This window comes from Protopterus annectens, chromosome 2.part2 (assembly GCF_019279795.1).
Source record: "Protopterus annectens isolate FY-2018-M chromosome 2.part2, PAN1.0, whole genome shotgun sequence".
NCBI lineage: Eukaryota > Metazoa > Chordata > Ceratodontiformes > Protopteridae > Protopterus > Protopterus annectens.
Genome location: NC_056730.1, coordinates 144,102,993 through 144,125,398, shown reverse-complemented (window position 1 = coordinate 144,125,398; position 22,406 = coordinate 144,102,993).

The window sequence follows — 22,406 nt, the reverse complement described above, 5'->3', positions numbered from 1 at the left end:
AAAGCCTCAGATGGAATCTTTTCTTAATTCTATTAAATTCCCCTCTCTTAAAACTAATCAAATCTCCCTCTTATCCGCCCCGTTCGACATTCAAGAAGTCCAGGACATCATAAAAAACTTAAAAATAGGCAAAGCCCCGGGCCCTGACGGCTTTACTACTAACTTTTTTAAAGCTTTTTGCACAAAAACCTCCTCCATACTATTGAAAGTCTTTAACTATATTATTAAAGAGGGTATTACTGATATACATTGGAATAACTTGAAAACTATTTTACTATTAAAAAATAAACAAGACAAAGCAGACCCTCACAATTACAGACCAATCTCGTTAATAAATGTTGACATTAAGATTTTTGCCGCTATATTAGCAAGTAAATTAAAAAAAGTTCTCCCGTCTTTAATCTCACCTGACCAAGCTGGTTTTATGAGTAATAGGCACACATGGGATAATACGTTAACCTTGGATTCCCTAATACAATTTACCAAAAAAGGAAGTAATCCAATATACGCCCTAACTTTAGATGCCTCCAAAGCTTTCGACAGAGTTAACTGGGATTTTCTGTTTGCTACCTTGTCCCATTTCAATGTACCAAATTCCTTTTCGGATATGATTAGAATACTTTATACAAACTCTCAAACGTACCTTTACATAAATAAACAGAGATCCGAGCCAATTTTGATCACTAATGGAACAAGACAAGGGTGCCCACTTTCACCTTTCCTTTTTAACATTTTTATTGAGCCTTTCTTTCTCTATATTACTCAGAATACCTATCACAATATACCTAAAATCCTAAATACACAGGTTGCATTATCAGCGTTTGCTGACGATCTCAATTTATATTTTCAGTTACCCAACTCAGACTTACCCAAAATTCTCGATGCCATAAGGAAATTCTCTATCGCATCAGATTACCAAATAAACAATAAAAATCTCATATATTCCCAATAAACCCTAACTCCCATAAATCCTTTTATTTTCCTGAATCCTCCTTCCGAATAACATATAGCCTTAAATATTTAGGTATCCATTTTGTACATAATCAAGCCTCTATGCTTCAAAATAATTTACTTAAAACATGGTCTAATATACAACAAGATCTACAAAGATGGAAGCATATGAATTTAGCTTTCCTGTCCAAAGCAGCTATTGTGAAAATGAATATCCTACCTAGACTTCTATTTCAACTCAATGCTTTGGATGTGTTAGTTTATAATAATTTTTTCTCCAAAATCAACAAAGAACTAGCTGGTTTCATTTGGTTCCCTAAATCAGTTAGGATCGCTTACCCCAAATTAACTTACCCTAAGGAAAAAGGGGGGCTAAGCCTTCCAAACTTCCAATTATACTACAAGATTATCTGCTCAATTAGGGTTTGGTCTATCTCAAATTTTAACATCAAAACACAAACGCACTATCCAGCCTGGGTTAGAATTTGGTATCAACATGTTATATCTAACAAAATTAATCCTCAGGCTATTCCTTTTCTATACACTACTTCTATGAACAACTGTAATCTAGCTCAATCCCTGAAGCATAAAATCAGGCTTTTCCAAAACCTTATTAAAGATATCAATCTGGAAAGATTTCTACCTCTTCTACAACCGTTGCATCAGAACCCAAACATTAAAATTAACAATGTAATGTTTGACCTTACTAACTTCCCTCTTATCAAGGATCTCAATGTCTGGGATATTCTCAAACATAGGTCTAAAACTTTACCCGAGATACGGTTAATCTTGGGTACTAATAAAAAATACACAGTTATTCTTCGACAACTAAGAGAAACTATACTGGCACAACTTTTTAACCTCTCTCCTAATACACAGGAATTAAACAAACTAGTTGAAGTTATTTCTGCAATCTCAAGCACTAAAAAAACAATATCATCCTCTTACAAGCTATTGACTAACATGATCTACGACTCAAATTGTCTTTTCTCCAACTACTGGAATACCATCGGACCTACCATTACAGAAGATCAAAAACTCTCAGCTATAAAATCTACTTTAGAGCTCTCCCTTTTCAAAAAACTCATATATACACAAATGATGCTAAACAACAACGCTTATTATACTCCTGTAACTCTTAATAAATTTAACGCCAATTCATCTCCCTCCTGCACCTGTTGTTCCTATCCGAAAGCGGACTTGCTTCACATTATGTGGTATTGCAAGCATTCTTACAAACTCTGGTGTTCTCTGAAAGTCCGTCTGGAAAAAATGGGTTATTACACCTCCACCCTCTCGTGGGAAACAGCTATTCTTCACATTCCTACATCCAAAGTATCAAAAATGCAACTTCACATTTTAATTATCCTCTGTTCACTTATTAAACTATACATCACTAGCAATTGGTTAGATCGCACCAAACTTAGTTGGGGAAATTTCAAAGAAATGGCTCACAAACATATTTCAGCTCATAAATTCATTATAAAAGGTCCCAAAAAAAGATCTTATTTTAGTAAATTATGGAAGAAACTTTTAGATCTAGTTCTTAGTGAATAACTCCCCAGGAGTACTTCTAGAGCATCATATACTCTTGTCCTTGTTAACTTATGGAGAACCAAATTTTTTTTTTTTTTTTTTTTTAGTGGAAGTGCAGCACATTTTGTTGTAAATATTGTATATAATAGTTTGTTTGGTTTCATCATTGACAATGCCTTCATTATGTTTTATCCTCTCTCTCACTTATTTATATGTTAAATTGTTTGGATACTTATTATATTCTGTAATTATTCAACGCCTTATTTTAATGTTCACTACTACAATGTTTTTTCATTCTTGCTGTATGCATTGTTTCATATTACGGAAAATAAAAGAATTATTGGAAAAAAAAAAAACAGCTTGAATAGGACCCCATAATTATTACATTGTGTGATCTATCTGTAGACACATTGACATTCCTTCATATGTCAACACATATTTATGCACACATTGTTGGTTTTGTGGATACGACATGTGTCTGGGATGTTGATAAAGGGCTATTCGAAGTCTATGTGGGACATGTGTAGCTCTGTTCAGTGATGTATGTCCTGGGTGGCTGCCTTGCAAACAGTCTAGCATGTTTGGGAACCATTATCTGCACATGAACATACCACAGTTGGTAGGGTTGTGTGTTTGTCAGCTTCCAATAGCTCTGTTTATGACTTCAACCATGATGGACTCCATGGCCTTGCAGATCAGACTTCATAGGCTTACTGGACTATACTTCCTATGGTGTGTCATGCACCAACACTTGTGGGGAGTGCCATATGTTGCTGTAACACATTCAATGGTTCCAGATCCTGTGGAGAGGGTGAGGCTCAACTGACTGTTCAGGTGCAGGGTCTGTTTGTTCTGTAGTTCATGTATGACACATATTAGGAAATAATGTAATCCAATTGCTGCCATGCTTTTGGCTTTGGGGGGAGCTGTTCAGCCATTCTACATGTGATATCTCCTGGTATGATGATAGGGACTATTGTCAGTGGGAGGTGGGTATGTATATATGGGCCTGTCTGACAGGATGTCGGCATTGTCAGTCAGGTACAGTTGGCCCTGACTCAGGACATATATGAGTGTACATTGCTATTTATGACATAGCTGAAGGAGGTGTCATGATTCAGTCTGGACTCCTTCTCAGCTACGCTTTACACAACACCAACAAACCTGAGCACTAATCCCTGTTATACTCTTTTACACACTCAAAACCCTACTGATCCTTTGTGATCAGGCAACGGAGTATGTCATCATAATATCCTGGCATGTCCAGGGGTCGGTTTCGTGTGTACTCTCCAGTCCAGCTGGTGAATATTGTGATTCTGACACAATGTCACATCTGCCTCATGTACACAGACAACCCTCTCCTCCTCCCAACAAACTCAGATATATGTGAGAGATGCACCTATATAGACATAGAGGAGGATGAGCTCTCTCGACCCATGACTGGCACAGTCTATCAGGTGGTGAAGGTAACCACACACACCACATATCAGTCTCACATAAACTTATAGTGGCAGCAATCAAACCACATTATCATACATAAACATAATCGGAGGCTCTAAATAAACTCTGCCTAAGCAGCAGAGACATCCAAAGCAGACATACAAACAACTGCTACCCCACTACAATACCCACATATCACATAGTTCACAATGTCAGTGTGCCACACAGTCACTGCCCTTCGGGCTAAACAACACACCGAATACACTTGTAATAGGTAACACTTATTGTCAGTCACACTGACATCACACTCACCAGGCCAGACAAAGGAATAGTCACTTTGTGCTGTCTGTCGGGTGCCAGGATCCGCCACATAACACATGCACTCAGGTCACTCCAAAGCAAGTACAGGACTGGCTCCATCATTGTCCATGCTGGTGCGTAAAACCTCAGATGTTCCTCCCTGGACCACATGACATGATACATAGAGGAACTCTCTGATCATGTAGCCCAGGCCAGTATGACCCTGACCTTGTCTAGCATGTTACACTCACCAAGTATGATGTCACAGTATACAGACAAACTCATCACGTTTAACAGTTGGCTAACATATTGGTGTCATTCAAAGGGGATCCAGTGTCTGTCAGCCTGGGGTGCCATGCTCGACATGCCACGTAGCTTCACTATGGACAGCTTGCACCTGTCACCCTTGGACTTTCGAATACTGGCTAAGGCTCTTGCTACCACCATAGTGCCTTTTTTAAGCAGGGCTCAAAAGACAAACCCACCTCCATAGACATTACAGAGTAAATGAAACTAAGGGTAATGCTGCTCAACACCAGATGTGTTACCCTCAAATTGCGCCCACTCAGGACTCACCTCAGTATGGAGAATAGCAATATCTGTGCACTAACAGATGCCTGGTTCAGGCTCATAAATGCACACCAGCATTACCAGGTTATGTTTCATACCATGCTTTCTGACCACAAGACTTGGAACGATCAACACAAATAGGGGGAGTATCCATATACATCACAGATACACACATCTCCAGGTTAGTAGCACTGCACGAAGCATCACAGACCATACATATGCAACTAACATTGTGCAAAACTGCCTTTCAGTTTGTTGCCTGCTACAGACCACCCTCCCAAACTCAGGAACCACACTCGGCTTTTCTGGGAACAATGGAAAATATGAAGGTCTCGCCAAACACAATTATATTGGGTGACTTCAAATACCCAAACATTGACTGGGGATACTACTCATGCCCCAACACCCTCGCCCAACAGTCGCTACTATTTGCAAACTCATATGCTATGGCACAACCGGTCACCACACCCACAAGAGGGGAAAACATATTGGACCTGATCATCACCAACATGGGGACTTTATGTGCCACACCAGCGATATACCCCTCATTGGTAAGGTCAGAACATACATTGATCTCACTGGACATCCATATCCTGTCCCCACACCCATCCTGGGTAATCTTGGTGAACTCCTCATAAGCCAATGTCTCACTTCACCAAAGCAAGGTGGTATCCCTTCAGAGACCCTGGGACAGTGGTAAATACGGCTCAGACTGCTGAATCCTTTACATACACATTCTATGGACACCTAGTGGACTGCATGGATTGTGCTATCCCAAATAACAACAGGACTCACTACTCCAATGGCAGGGGACCTGTCTGGTAGATCCCAGCCATTAATAAGCTATACAATGACAGAAGGAAGCTATTACATGATAGAGCACAATCCCAGACAGGGAAGGCATCTGTGATCTGTACTAGCAGACAGCTACGATCACTCATGAATTTATCTAAGGGTCACTTCTAACGGACAATTGCACCAGACACTTAGGACAATCACAAGGCCTTCTTCAGTTATGTCAGGAACCTGGGTGGACACTCACTGATATGCTGTGAGTTACTGCATACTGACTAAACATACCCTGAACCCACTGACATTGCCAACATCCTGGCAAACAGGTTCAGTGCAGATGTCTCCCCCCCATCCCCCCTAAGGAGCAACTATCCATCCCAACAGAGTGTAACCTCCCTGACATCACAACTTAACAGGTGAGTGCTGCCCTCCCCAAAACGGACAACACAGCATCAATGGGACCAGACGGTGTCCTGGCCTGCATCTTACATGAGCTTCATGACAGACGTAACCCTCACATTACATCACTGTTCAATATCGGAGTTACTACAGGATATGTACCCAAGGAATGGAGTACATTGACAGTGGTCCCACTCCACAGAGTTGGTGCCACAACGGACCACAGACAGTATCGCCCTATAAGCCTAACTAGCCTGTTCTGCAAAGCTATGGAGCGTATTGTCAAGGGGCTCATACACACAGACATCAGGAACCTACAGACACTGTGTCCTACACATTTCTGCGTTGTTGTGGGCAGATCTTGCCTCTTGAACCTGTTTGTATTCTTTAAATGGTTACCAGGTCCATCGATGTAGGGACAGTTGTCCACACAGCCCACCTGGACCTTGCAAAACCCTTCAACACAATACCCCACTCAGCCATTATGCATAGGCTCACCAGCGTCAATATGGACACATACCTCACATGATGGACTGCTACCTGCATCAGGGATAGCACCCACATGGTCAGAATTGCAGGTGCCATGCCTGACTATACACCAGTTACACGTGGCATCCCACAAGGCTCAGTCCTGGGACCTCTCTTGTTCAGTATATATTTGTCTGACGTACAGGCTAACACAGGGGGAATATGGCTGACCATGTTCGCAGATGACTGCAAACTGAGTGCCATAATCAACTCTCCAGCTGGCACATGCATACTCAAACAGGGTCTCACAGAGATGGATGACTGGTGCCTGAGCCATGGCCTACAACTAAATGCCATTAGTTGCATAGTCATCCCCTTTGGGAATAACAACATGCCCACACATTACCACATAGGTAGTAATCCATTACGTACGGTAGGAGTTGTTAGGGGTTTGGAGACATGACTTGTTCGTACTGTTGCCTTTGAAAATCACGTTGCCAAAGTGGTTGGACAGACCTTCTATATAGCCCACCTTATCCCATATGGTTTCACATCAACATCAAGTGAGGTCATTGTGCCCCTATATTCATCACAGCCATGCTTGGTTACAATGCCACATTTGGGATGTACCTTACCCGACACCTGCAGCAAGTGTAATGGCCACAAAAGTTCCTCACCAAGCAGATCTAGGGACTCACACGGATGCCCTGCACAGTTCGGATACAGTAACTCCAGCTCAACTCAGTCGCTTACTGCCTACTCGGATGTGATGTGTGCCTGTTGTTTAAGGAAATATCCAACCCAGAATTAATGGACATGCTCCACCTCAGGATATCCAACTCCCTTGGAGCTACACACTCCAGAGACATATACCTCAGCACAGATGTTAATAGGACATGCTGGAGGGAGAGATTCTTATCCCAGAGGCTCCACTCACTCCGGATTGTAATCCCGGTTTCGCATAGGCAGAGCCACCCACTGACCACCTACAGGAGACATCTTGACAACTGGATGGGTGTTTACCCCTGGGATATCTTCTGGGTCCCTGCTACACAGAGGCACACTAGCCCAAATGTACATGGCCTATCTTGTGTGACCTACTATTCACAGGCACAGTGTAGTAATCTGATAGAGTTGCGAAAGTCAAACACACTCTGGCTAGGCTTGTACATGCCCTAGGGCAGATAGCCTAGTATCGACCTCTGAACCTATGATAATGTTCGGGATGCACAATATTTATTGCTGATACTGTTTGCAGGTTTTTATCGTCTTTGCTTTCCCAGTTTCTATGAACAACTTAGGTATCTGCAAAACATATTTGATTATGACAGGGTTCCACTACATTATATATGTGTCTGTTGTCATATAACTGTGTGCACAGGGCAGATTTCTGGATAGTGAGAGGTTCCTGGGCGTGGCCCACTGCTGTACTCAGACATGACCTAAGTGTGTGAGCATGCCCAGTTCAGGCTTTCTGTGTTTTGTTGCCTGACATTTGTCTCATTTATTCAAGTGTGTGAGCATGCCCAGTGTGACCTTTCAGTATGTTGCTATCTGAGGTCCACTACATTTGTTGATGTGTGTGAACATGACCAGTATTAACATTTATACTGTGTGTGTTGAAAGTCAGGTTCTATTCTTACTGCAGGACTCACCTTTGTGTCATAACTTGACAGGGATTATGCTGTGCCTGCAGGGTTTCCATGAGAAACTTTGCATAGACTTATCAACATTTCTTCATACAGACTGACCACCACAATACTGTCATGGTTTAGTGGTTCAGTACTATAACTATAGTGCACAGTATCCTGGGTTTGAGGCCCATCACTGCTTTATATTTTCATACTGAGCAGACCAGACTGCTTAAGGGCCAGTAGAGCAAATATGAGCATGTTGGCTTTTGTTCAGCTATGCCCTACTTAGACCAGGCTTGTCCGACATTGCTCAATATTCACCAACATTGCTGGACGTTGCCCAATATTACTCAACATTGACCACAGTTGTGCTAGTTGGTGTGTGCAATTTTGTTTGCATATACTACATGGTGGTAAATGCTGTTTAGCACTGCTTTATATTAATGGCAATCATACCTCAGGTGGTGCTGCAGGGCTGCCTTTGTCGGATGCACATACTACACTCCCTATACATGTTTGAAAGCAGGTAGTGTCAACTTAGGCATCCCTTTTACTATATGTGCGAGTCAGTGAGAGGTATCATTTCCAGAGTTCCTACTGAGCCAGTGTATGTGCTATGCATTGCCTCTTTGCCAAGGCCAAAGCATTCTGGGCACGCCTCCTTCTACCTACTGGGGCAGGCTCAGGTTGTTCCTCCTCCGAGTCATGCTCTGCCTGTGATGGCCTTGGCAATGGTGGGGGGCTGTTTGGCCTAGGCCTATGCTGGTCCTGCTGCAGCTGTTTCCACAGGATCATATTATGTAGCATAGCACATACCATGACAATTTGGGTACATGTAGTTGGTGAGTACTGCAAGGCTCCACCAGATGTGTCCAGGCACCGGAACCATGACTTGAGCAGCCCAAACACATGCTTGATTACATTTCGTGTTTGTGCGTGTGCCTCATTATGGCGTTCCTGTTCAGGTGTGTGTGCGTTTCTGATGGGTGTCATCAGCCACGGCTCCAGTGCATAGCCAGCATCCCCCACTAGGTGATCATGTGGGAGGTTCCCATTGGCAAATGTCTGGTACAGCTGCATCATATGCCAGATATGGGAATCATGGTAGCTTCCAGGGCAGCCAGCACACACATTCAGTATTATGCCCTGGGCATCACACACGACCTGGCAGTTGATGGAGGGGAAGCCCTTGCGGTTTAAGTAGACCCTACCCCGCTCGCCGGCTGGTGCTTTGATGCATATGTGCGTGCAGTCTATTGCACCCACTACCTCAGGGTATTCCGCTATTTGCTGGAAGAGACGCATATTGCTGGCCAATACCTCACGGGAATTGTGGAAATATACATGATCACTGACATGTGCTGACATGGCATCCAGGAACTGGTGCAGTACCCTGGATGCTGATGCCTGTGATATCCCCATCATATTACCAGTTGGTCTCTGGAAGGTACCTGTTGCTAATATTCTTAGGCCAACACATACCTTGGTTTCCACTGGGATGGGTTCCTCTCTGTTGGTTCTGTGTGTGAGGTGTGGCCTGCACAGCTCAACAATTTGCTGCAAGAGGTCTCTGTCCACTCTATAGCGCTCCACTATCTCCAGCTCATGTAGCCCCTGGTAGGTTACCCTGGGCCTGTACACTCTTCTCCATCTCCACACTGTGGATTGTCCAGCAGCATTCGCATTGTCACCACCCTCAGCATGTTGCATATGTCACCTTATAACAGCAACGGCAGCCCCTAACATTTCTTTGTCTCAGTAATAATTTTTCAGTTTTCACTTCTATTAGCTTACTGCAGTGTTGCAGTGTCTCTTGTGAGAAACATAATGGACTGTTGTTTGTAGTATTTTAAGTGCTGGGCTGGGCTAGTATACTGCATGTGTAATTACTGGATTCTGATTGTTTTCACCTGCTAGCTCTGCTAGTACTCCCTGGTAGATTCCTACTATTTGTTGTGCTTCCTTTTTCCTTTCTGTTTCCTCAGGGGGCAGCGCTGCGCACACAAGCGCAAACACGATCACAGCAGCTCACATGGGCACACACATGCTTACACGGACTAAAATTTGCTTATTCTTGTTAAAACACGTGCACACCAGCGCAAACGCGCTTACAACTCTTTAAATCGCCTTATACATGCTTACTCAGGCTTACACGTGCGCACTCACGCTTACACATGCACACACTGTCTTACTCGGGTTTACAGGCGCGCACACGCGCACATACCCACTCAGTAAGAAACTTTAGTGTTATCCATGGCATACACCTTCAATTTCTTGACTTTACCTAGCCTACCTGTCGACACACCTCTTTCAATGATATGTAAATGACAGCTGACACATGCCACTCTGCTCCAATGAGCTTCACTTCTTTCATACATACCCCACTTGTGATGTCACCTATCTTCTACTCTGTTACTCCCCTTATCCTACTCCTACACTCCACTGACTGTGTTCATTTGCTATGCAAACTTGCGATTCACTATCCTAACCCTCCTTTGCATAGGATTGCCTACTAATACTTGGTTGCATCTCTTAGACTGAGCTTCCCCCCTTAGCAACCTCTACTTGGTGGCCATGTTGTCTTCAGCCTGCCATTCACTTGCATTGTAAATTCATATTACCAGTAAAATCCACATTTGTGGATCTTAGTTATTGATTTTCTGCTTTTTAGGGCACAGTGCGTTTGGGCGGCGCTGCGCTACACTTAAACCCCGGAGATCGGGATGAAAAAAAAAGTTATTTATTTTTATTTTGCATCACTTAACATTGCCAATGGCCGTATTTTTGGCCATTGGCATGCTTCCTCCTGTCAATGCATCCTTTTTTTGGAGCTGTCATGGCTCCGTTTTGCTATTTGCAGAACCGTACTCAGTTGTCAACTGAGTACATTTCTGCAAATAACACTACTCCTACTCGGACAGGTTTGGGTTTCCTGGATCGCAAAATTACCTTATTTGCATAGCTTTCGTCTGCAATTGAGGTAATTTGCATATCCAAGCCCTGTCCATGTAGGACTAGTTTTGAGAGCTCTGTTGCACGCCCCTACTGGCTGTTCCCGGATCACTCGGCAGACATGTTGGCTGCATGGAGTCTTCTCTTAGACTCCATGCCATCCTTCGTGAATCCGGCACAATATCAACCTTATCATGTTTCATGTATTTCAAAAGACTACTTCTTTTACTATTAATGTTCAATGACATACATTAATAACCTGACATTTAAACTAGACAAAACTTTATATATTAATATGACTTTAGATATAAAACAGATAAGAATATTTTTATTTATAACATACCTTGACATGAACAAGAACCAAATGACTAAAACTAAATAACTAATACTAAGAACAAAACTACCCCTATCATGAAATAACACATTCTTAGTTTGATGATGTAATCAAACTCCTCTTTTAGCCTTGTCATAAACTATCTAGCCTAATCTTATTGCTACTACTTCTAAATTAATGCTAGCATCAATTTAAAATTATATATATACAAACTCATTCATTTTCAGTTAGTCCAAACATATTAACTATACTTCTGTACACATGTCCACTATAGCTTAATGCACTTAAAACTGCAAAATTAGTCTTGTATATAACATTAATATTATTTTATATTTACAGAAACCAAATGTATGAATAAGAATATATTATTAATAAATCCCCTCTCATAACACCCTTTATGACTTTTATACATATAAATTAATTATATAATACCTTTAGGATCTCTGGTACCATTAGCATGAAGCATATAGGATTATTTATTTTGCATTACTATAATATTAAAACATCTTTGTAGATCATGATACAATTTTATAGGCTTATATTAATCATAACATATTAGCTTCAGTTCTTGAATTACCATTTATAAGTAATACATAGCCTTTTTTTTTGACATCACAAAACCATGATGTCAAAACCCCATCTTATTTAATCATGCTATTCTCTGGTTTTATTTCTTTGGACTATGTAATTGCCAGAATACCTGCAACCAAAAACATGGGAAACATAGACTTTTTATGATATAAAACGATAATGTTGATAACCTCAGCCTATAATATAGCAGTGCATTATATCATATGCATGTTATATCTTGACCAGTAATACTATCAACACAAAAGTAAACAGAAAAATGAAACATTAAAGTACTAATGAATCAGACCACATCATGCCTAAATGACCATATATCTAACTATGCTTGAATTAAAGTTAAAATGTACTTATTATCATCTATTTATAATCGATACATATAACACATAATTGGACACCAAAGGAATATTTGTTATACATTTCAAATATGCCCAATCTACTATTTATCATTCTCTGTAATATATTAAACTATCCACTGAAGAACTATCAATCATAAATATATATATATAAAACCTATTTGTGCACATAAGATAAACACAAACATCCACTTTCAGTAAATACAGTATCAGTATATGAATTAAAAGGAACTATACTTCTAACTATTTATGTTAAAAATATAAAAAAAACTTGCATATATAATATTATGTCTTTATATCAAGTATATGACGTTATCAGCCTACCAATATACCCACTTCAGTGTTATTTTTATTCTCTATTATATCGTCTAGATATTAAATAATAAGCAACACTTACAAACTACATTTTCTGTATTTCATAAACAGAAATATAAGTATATAATATTATATTATTGTCCATTATATAACTCACATATCACTGTATAATTTTAGTTTATATAAAATGTATGACTTCACAGCTCTGTTTCCTTTTACTATATGCATTAATTACTATGCATATTTTAACAGTTTCATTTACTGACTTACTATTTTTGTGAGGCTTCAAAAAAGAACAAGTTGCATATGTAAGACACCAAATCTTAACTGACAAGGCAATAAGTACAGAAAGGTCAGTACAGTTCAAATATATTCCAACATGCATTCTCGTACTGTCATATATACATTTACCTAATCCTTTACTAAAAACCTAAAGAAGCTTTTTATGACTTTCATTTAGACCTAATAATATTTTTAAATTATTATGTCTAAAGTCCACCTTGTTTAAATTAGTCTTCTTCTCTGCCTTGACAACCTTGTGGGAGTATTTCTCATTTCACACGATGTTTAAAGGACAAAGAGTTCTTCCTGAAGCTACAGCAAGTCTATGACATCATTGTGGGGTGTCTGTGAGTGAGAAACAGCTAGAGACTCATTCCAAAGCTTGGAAAACATTTAAATATGATTTAGGTGGGAAAAAAATAATGTTTAGCTTCACTTTTAAACTTGTAAAACACTCATGACCACATCAGGTGAGATGCTACAGTATAGAAAGCCATTTTAAATGGACTTATACATGAAAAAATTAACTGCCACGCTGTTTCATGAAAATATATACTTTTCATTTAACATCAGAATCACTCAGGGAAGCACACACATATTCACACTAGACATATCACACAGCATTAAAATATAATTGTTATAGAGTTTCTCCTTCTTTAAATATATGTTTCATTATTATTAGTGTAGAACTTGTATATTATACCATTTAATTACACTAAATAGTAATAAGACACTTTAAGCTGTTATTTGAATATGAATACTACTATTAACCCCAGAAAGACTGGCTCTCTGGTTTTTGTTCATGTATTCAACAATAACCCAAGTATTGATCAAATTGAAAAATTTACTTTGTATTAAAACATTATCTATAAGTTCAGATAAAAAATCTTTTACCTTGTTTCAGATGATACTCTTATTTGAAAGTTAATGATAACAAGAGTATCTATCCTAAGAACTTACAACTTGTCCAATATAAGTTCATTCATTTGTCTTTAGGTTTTTTTACTTTTTTCTTTTAAATTCCATCCATTTCTTGTGGTTTGTCTCTTTAAACTTGTCGGTGTCCAATCCATATCTTCCATCTTGTCCAAAATTTTCTTCTTTTGTACAAACTCCACGGCTTCATTTAAGGTGTTGAATGTTTTTGTCCCTCAGATTTAAAAAAAATCCTTATTTTAGTCAGGAAATACAAGCTGTGCTTTGATGTTTACTTTCTATAAGTTTTTTTATTAATGGAACACATGCCTTTATTTTAGTCATAATAGAAGTGGAATAGTCATTATCAAACCTTATGGAGTTGTCTCTTAGTTTTATAGGTGAGTTAATCCAGGCTGTTTTCAGGAAGGGCTAAGTATTTATCTTGACTTGACATGAATTTAACTATAATTGATCTAGGAGAAGGTAGATTGTTTTTAGTGAAGTGTTTGACAGAGATTTAGGTGCTCTCTCAATGCCAAGTGAGAGAGTTTCAGGTACGTTTAGGGACTTAGGAAGCCAGTTATTTAAAAATAAAATCATGTTGTCTCCTTCTTCCTTCTCTGGTATTCCATACATTCTTATGTTGTTTCTTCTTGACCTTCAGTACTTTCAAGATCTTTTATTTTTTCTATAAGTTCAGAATCCTATTTGAGAATAAATTCAGTGTGATTCTCATTTTCAGTCACTCTCCCATTCATGTTATTTACTGCTTCTTCAGTTGTTGTTATTTGCTGTGACTGTTGATTAAGCACCTCATTCAGTAGCTCCGTCTGCTTCTTATCTTTTTTAATATTGTCCATTTCACCTCCAGTTTATCTATTTATGATAAAAGATCCTGGATACTGGTTAGTATAGACTGCAGTTCTTTTTTTTCATTATATATTCCTGTGTAGTTCCTTTTGAGTGGCTCATTGTAGCAATGAAGCAATAAATTGTTCTGATATAAAAAAAAATAACATAAAAATCACCAACTAGATGTTTATGTAAAACTCTGATAGATAACTGCTTAAACACTAATTTTCCAGTGAAAAAAAGACTATAAGCTGAATTTTCGGATAAAAAATCCTGTCAGAATCAATCAAAAAGAGCAGAGCAAAGTTTCAGTGCTGCTAGCAGCTCTCCATTTTGGACAAGCCCCCCTCATAGCTAAATCTTCATATAAAGTTGTTAATACTTTTAGCCAGAAGTTAGGTACTGCATCTGGTCTGGGGTTTTCCAGTTAGGAGCTTTTCTTAACTTTGTTTCAATTTCTCTAGTCATTACTTCATCCCATTCCATATCCTGTATATTTGATCTTCTTATTCTTTCTTTTACTTCTTCTATCCGTTCAGCATCTTTGTTATGTTCCATGGGATCTTCATAGATATTTCTCCAAAATGTATCTATTTCTTTTTTTGGTGGTGTTTCAATTCCTTTTGCCTTATTTCTCAATTCTCTATAAAACTTTTTTGGGTCATCAGTAAATTGCTTATTTTGTACTTTTCCTTTATATTTATGTGTATATCTTCTAAGTTTTTCTGCCTGTGCTGATATTTTTAGTTTATCATTTGCAATAGTGAATGATAGATCCTAATATTTTCTAATACTGTGCATTGCTTTTATCATGTCTATCTTTCTGAGTATTTTTGTTGCTCTGTTCTCTTCTGTATTCATCTAACAGTGACACTTCTTGTCTAAATTGCTTTATAGTTTTCTCTACACTTCTATGATGGCATTTGATTTTTACCTTACTGCATTGTGCTTTGTGGTAAGACTTTATCTGTTATTAACTTAGCTGCACAGTAATATATCCTATTTACTTCTGTTATGTCACATGAATTTCTATAAACAGTGTTAATTACTGTGTTCATTTGTTTTATCAAACTTCTAACTTTTTCTTTTATTGACTTTCTGTTGTCTATTTCTTTCATTGATCATAATATGTCTGTCCATCTCTATTAAATCAAACAACTCTTCTCTTAGATCATTTTCTTCTAAACTGAGGACACATTCTTTGTTCTCCATTTCTTGCAGGGATTCGACACAAAGTTCCAGAGCATCTTCCTGTGCCACATTCTCTTCAGTCTCATCCTTTATCATCCATTGCTCTTTCATATCGGAACTCACTGGCCTATCACTCTACAACATTGACTGTCTTAGAATTTCCACACTTTCCTGTTCTTTCCCTTGCTGTGCATCTCCAACTGAACTTTTGTACTGGTTTCCATGGAAGGCTCCAATGTATGTTCATACGGCAACTGATCAGATGTTTCCCACTCCAATGGTTTCTCCTTAATTTGGGGATCCAGTGTTCTATCCTGTTGTGGTGTTATCAGAGTAGGATTTTCTATACAAAATCCTTCATTTCGCAGATAATCCATAACGTCAGTTTCGATTTCTTTAAGTTCTCCATTACCAATCTTCTTTTCTACATTTCCTCTTTGATTTCTTGTCTTTTGTATTGTAACTTTTTTCATATCTCGATGTCTTTGCCTGTATTTATCTTCAAATATTTTTAGTGTTACTTTTTCTGTATTGACTAGTTTTGCCTTCTCAGTTGCATAAATATAACACCATTTTAAATCTCTTTTTCTTTCCAATGTCCATATTTCTTCTTTAGATGTCTCCTGATCCTCTGGTTTCCCCTTACTTGGGGGACTCATTGCTCCATCATGCTGTGATATAACCTGTGTTAGACTTTCTGCACCAAATCCTTCACTTCACAGGTATTCTATAACTTCAGCTTCTATTTTATTAACTTCTGCTTTACTAATCTTCTGTTTTATGTTCCCTCTTTTTGATTTTATTTTTTTGTATTGTGAAATTTTCCATACCTGGATGCTTTTACCTATACTTCTCTGCAAATATCTTTGTTTTTTTTTTAAATTGCTTAATTTGACTTTCTTGTTTGCATAAACTGAGGGTAATGCTGCTCAATGCCAGAAGTCTAAATCTCAAAATGCTGCACTTTTCGAGGCCCTTCTCAGTATGGAGAACATCGATGTCTGTGCTGTAACTGAAACCTGGTTCAAGGCTCCTGAGACCACCCCAGCACTATTAGGTTTGACCTCATATCATGCGTTCCGGCCCCAAAACCCGGACCACACAACAAAGGAGGTGTATCCATATTCATAAAGGATACCCACACCTCCAGGTTGGTGGCAATGCAAGCCGGAAACCATCCAGGTGCAACTAACCATAGGCAAAACTGCTCTACAAATTGTAGCATGCTACAGGCCACCCTCTCAAACTCAGGAACCCCACACAGCCTTCCTGAAGACACTGGAGGGTATAAATGTATCTCCAAACACCATCATATTGGGTGACTTCAACTACCGAATATAGACTAGAACATTACTCAAGCCCTAACTTTCTAGCCCAATGGTACCTGGGTTCATAATTCAAATGCCGTGGAACAGCTAGTCACTGTTCCCACGAGAGGAGAAAATATACTAGATCTCATTATCACAAACATGGGGACAAAATGCTCCACACGAAGTATATCCCTCATTGGTGAGATCTGATCATAAACTAATCTCACTGGAAATCCACATCCCACCCCTACCCCAAACAAAAAAGACCACAGTGAAGAACTTCTCGAAGGCAAACTTCACACTACTCAAGACTGGTGTGGTATCCTTCAAGGCCCCTGAGCCAGTGGAAACCACAACCCAAGCTGTGGAAGCCCTTACAAATGCCTTCTATGAACACCTCCAGGACTGCATCGATCAGGCAATCCCAGATAAAACCAAGACTGTTTCCACAAAGGGCAAACGTCCAGACTGGTGGACCCCAGCCATTAACAAACTTTACAATAAGAGGAGAAAGCTATTACGATAGAACAAAATCCATAAAAGGGAAGTCACCCCTGATCATTATTAGTAAAAAAATACGAGCACTCATAAAATCAACTAAGGCCAATTTTGAGAGAAAAATTGCCATAGATTCAAAGGACAATCATAAGGCCTTTTTCAGCTATGTTAGGAACCTGGGTGGAAACTCCCAGATATGCTCAGAATTAGTCCAAAATGATACAAAATCACTGAACCCACAGACATTGCCAACATACTGGCAGACAGGTTCAGTGCAAGCTTCACCCCTCTCCCTAAAGGAGAGATAACTATCCCAGCAGAGTGTAGCCTCCCAGACATCTCAAATGCAGGTGAAAGCTGCTCTCTCTAAAGCTAAAAACACAGCATCAATGGGACCGGATGGTGTCCCCGGCTGTGTGCTACACGAAGCTAAATGAGGAATTAAACCCACATAAGGCAGCTGTTTAATCTCAGCCTTACCACAGGATATGTGCCCAAGGAGTGGTGTACGGCAACTGTGGTCCCACTCCACAAAGGTGGTGCCTCTACGGGCCCTGGTAATTACTGCCCCATAAGCTTAACAAGTCTAGTCTGCAAAGCTATGGAGAGGATCATAATGGAGCTCATAAACAAAGATATAGGGGACTTGCAGACATTGGACCCGACCCAGTTTGGCAGCTAAGGGCAGATCATGCCTTGAACTTGGTCACTTCTTGAAACAGTCACCAGGGCCATTGATGAGGAAAGGCAGTCCATACAGCCTACCTTGACCTTGCAAAGGCCTTCGACACAATACCCCACTCGGGTATTGTAGAAAAACTTACCAGCTTAAATGTAAACCCATATGTTACAAGATGGGTTGTAAACTGGCTTAAGGACAGAACCCACAGGGTTAGAGTTGCTGGCGCTATGTCAGACTCCAAGCCGATCACAAGTGGTGTCCCACAGGGCTCGGTCCTTGGCCCCCTATTGTTCGGCATCTACTTCTCAGAAGTACAGGCCAACATGGGAGGACTTTGGCTGACAAAGTTTGCAGACGACTGCAAACTGGACACCATAGTGGAAAGTCCATCAGACACGGATATCCTTAAGAAGGGACTCATGGAAACAGATAGCTGGTGCCAGAGCCATGGCCTGAAGTTAAACGCCAAAAAATGTATAGTCATACCCTTTGGGGAAAACAAGGTAACCCCAAGCTACCATATAGGTGGCAATCCACTAAGCACAGAAGAGGTTATCAGGGACCTGGGGACCCAGGTTGACAGTGGCCTTTCTTTTGACACTCACATTGCTAAAGTGGTTAGAAAGACCTTCTACATTGCCCACCTGATCATGAAGGGATTCACATCCAGATCTAGTGAGGTCATTGTTCCCCTGTACTCTTCACTTATCAGACCAATGATCGAGTACAATGCCCCATTTGGGATGTATCTCACCGACATCTGCAGCAATTGGAGACACCCCAAAGTTCCTCACCAAAGGATAAAGGGACTCCAAAATCTGTCATATGCTGCCAGATTGAAGAAACTCCAGCTCTATTCAGTTGCATACCATCTGCTCAGAGGTGACATGTGCCTGACATACAAGGCCATGTCCAACCCGGAATTAATGGACATGCTCCACCTCAAAAATCCAAATCCACCAAAACCACTAGAGCAAGCGACTTAAACCTTAGCACGGATATAAATAGGACGTGCTGGAGAGATAGATTTATCACTCAGAGACTCCCTATGCTGTGGAATAAAATCCCGATCCATGTGAGGCAGAGCACCTCGCTGGCTCTGTTCAAGAGAAATCTTGACCTGTGGATGGGAGATCGTAGGTTTATCCCGGGAATCATCTCTGTGTCACTGCTGGACAGAGGCACAACAAACTAATGGGCACAGTATTTTTTCATATAAGGGGTGGCGTAAGCCACAAAGATTTGGGCTAGGCTTATAAATGCCTTAGGGCAGATAGCCTAGTTTAAACCTATGAACCTATGAACCTATAACTGCCTAAATACTAATTTTCCAGTGAAAAAAAAGACTATAAGCTGAATTTTCGGATAAAAAATCCTGTCAGAATCAATCAAAAAGAGCAGAGCAAAGTTTCAGTGCTGCTAACAGCTCTCCATTTTGAACAAGCCCCCCTCATAGCTAAATCTTCATATAAAGATGTTTTAGCCAGAAGTTAGGTACTGCATCTGGTCTGGGGTTTTCCAGTTAGGAGCTTTTCTTAACTTTGTTTCAATTTCTGTAGTCATTACTTCATCCCATTCCATATCCTGTATATTTGATCTTCTTATTCTTTCTTTTACTTCTTCTGTCCATTCAGCATCTTTGTTATGTTCCATGGGATCTTCATAGATATTTCTCCAAAATGTATCTATTTCTTTTTTTGGTGGTGTTTCAATTCCTTTTGCCTTATTTCTCAATTCTCTATAAAACTTTTTTGGGTCATCAGTAAATTGCTTATTTTTTACTTTTCCTTTATATTTATGTGTATATCTTCTAAGTTTTTCTGCCTGTGCTGATATTTTTAGTTTATCATTTGCAATAGTGAATGATAGATCCTAATATTTTCTAATACTGTGCATTGCTTTTATCATGTCTATCTTTCTGAGTATTTTTGTTGCTCTGTTCTCTCTTCTGTATTCATCTAACAGTGACACTTTTTGTCTAAATTGCTTTATAGTTTTCTCTCGTCTACACTTCTATGATGGCATTTGATTTTTACCTTACTGCATTGTGCTTTGTGGTAAGACTTTATCTGTTATTAACTTAGCTGCACAGTAATATATCCTATTTACTTCTGTTATGTCACATGAATTTCTATAAACAGTGTTAATTACTGTGTTCATTTGTTTTATCAAACTTCTAACTTTTTCTTTTATTGACTTTCTGTTGCCTATTTCTTTCATTGATCATAATATGTCTGTCCATCTCTATTAAATCAAGCAACTCTTCTCTTAGATCATTTTCTTCTAAACTGAGGACACATTCTTTGTTCTCCATTTCCTGCAGGGATTCAACACAAAGTTCCAGAGCATCTTCCTGTGCCACATTCTCTTCAGTCTCATCCTTTATCATCCATTGCTCTTTCATATCGGAACTCACTGGCCTATCACTCTACAACATTGACTGTCTTCGAATTTTCACACTTCCCTGTTCTTTCCCTTGCTGTGCAACTCCAACTGAACTTTTGTACTGGTTTCCATGGAAGGCTCCAATGTATGTTCATACGGCAACTGATCAGATGTTTCCCACTCCAATGGTTTCTCCTTAATTTGGGGATCCAGTGTTCTATCCTGTTGTGGTGTTATCAGAGTAGGATTTTCTATACTAAATCCTTCATTTCGCAGATAATCCATAATGTCAGTTTCGATTTCTTTAAGTTCTCCATTACCAATCTTCTTTTCTACATTTCCTCTTTGATTTCTTGTCTTTTGTATTGTAACTTTTTTCATATCTCGATGCCTTTGCCTGTATTTATCTTCAAATATTTTTAGTGTTACTTTCTGTATTGACTAGTTTTGCCTTCTCAGTTGCATAAATATAACACCATTTTAAATCTCTTTTTCTTTCCCATGTCCATATTTCTTCTTTAGATGTCTCCTGATCCTCTGGTTTCCCTTTACTTGGGCGACTCATTGCTCCATCATGCTGTGATATAACCTGTGTTAGACTTTCTGCACCAAATCCTTCACTTCACAGGTATTCTATAACTTCAGCTTCTATTTTATTAACTTCTGCTTTACTAATCTTCTGTTTTATGTTCCCTCTTTTTGATTTTATTTGTTTGTATTGTGAAATTTTCCATACCTGGATGCTTTTACCTATACTTCTCTGCAAATATCTTTGTTTTTTTTTTAAATTGATTAATTTGACTTTCTTGTTTGCATAAATATTGCACCATATAAGATCTCTCTTTCTTTTCCATGCCCATATTTCTTTTTTATAGCTTTTAAAAATCTCTAGATTTTGTTCTTTATATTTTCACACTTACTCAGTCATTTTTTTCCAAACAGACCAGGTTTCTTGGTTTACATAATGTTTTTCATAAATCTGTTATATTAATGAACACAAATTTGCATTTGAAGCTTTCGGCAATTTTTATTGGGCAAGTATTTTATCTCAGCATAACATTTCTAGTTTTTGTTAAGATTTTTAATTGTGTGTTGAATGTGTAAATAAAATGTAAGGCTGCCTATTAATATCCCTAATAGTTTAGTGTATGGAAGCATGGAACCACTAATTTTTCTGTATTATTGAAGGCAGAAGCATAGCATGGGGCATTAGGACCTGGCACTCATCCTATTTGGAATGAGCTCTATATTATAGATGTATTTTTGTTTTGCTCTCAAGTATAGTGTGAGTTGTTTGCTGTGGTGGTGCAGTGGTTATCATTGTCACCTCACAGCAAGATGTTCTCTGGTTCGATTCTTGGCGGGAGTGCCTTCTGTGCAGAGCCTGCATGTCCTCCTTGTGGCTGAGTGAGTTTTAAAGACATACAGGTAGTGCATGTGTGCATGTGTGTGCCTTATGTGAAGGTTGGTTGCCGGGCTGGCAACTCAACACCATAAAAACCCCACTGCCAATCAATCTGCAGACCGGTGATCTGCTGTGGTGACCCCTAACTGGGAATAGCCTAAAGACATTGCATTGCTCTCAAGTGTAGTGTGAATGTGTATTTGTAGGGTATTGTGCCCTGGTCCTTCTCCTTAGTACAGGTGAAGTGCCAA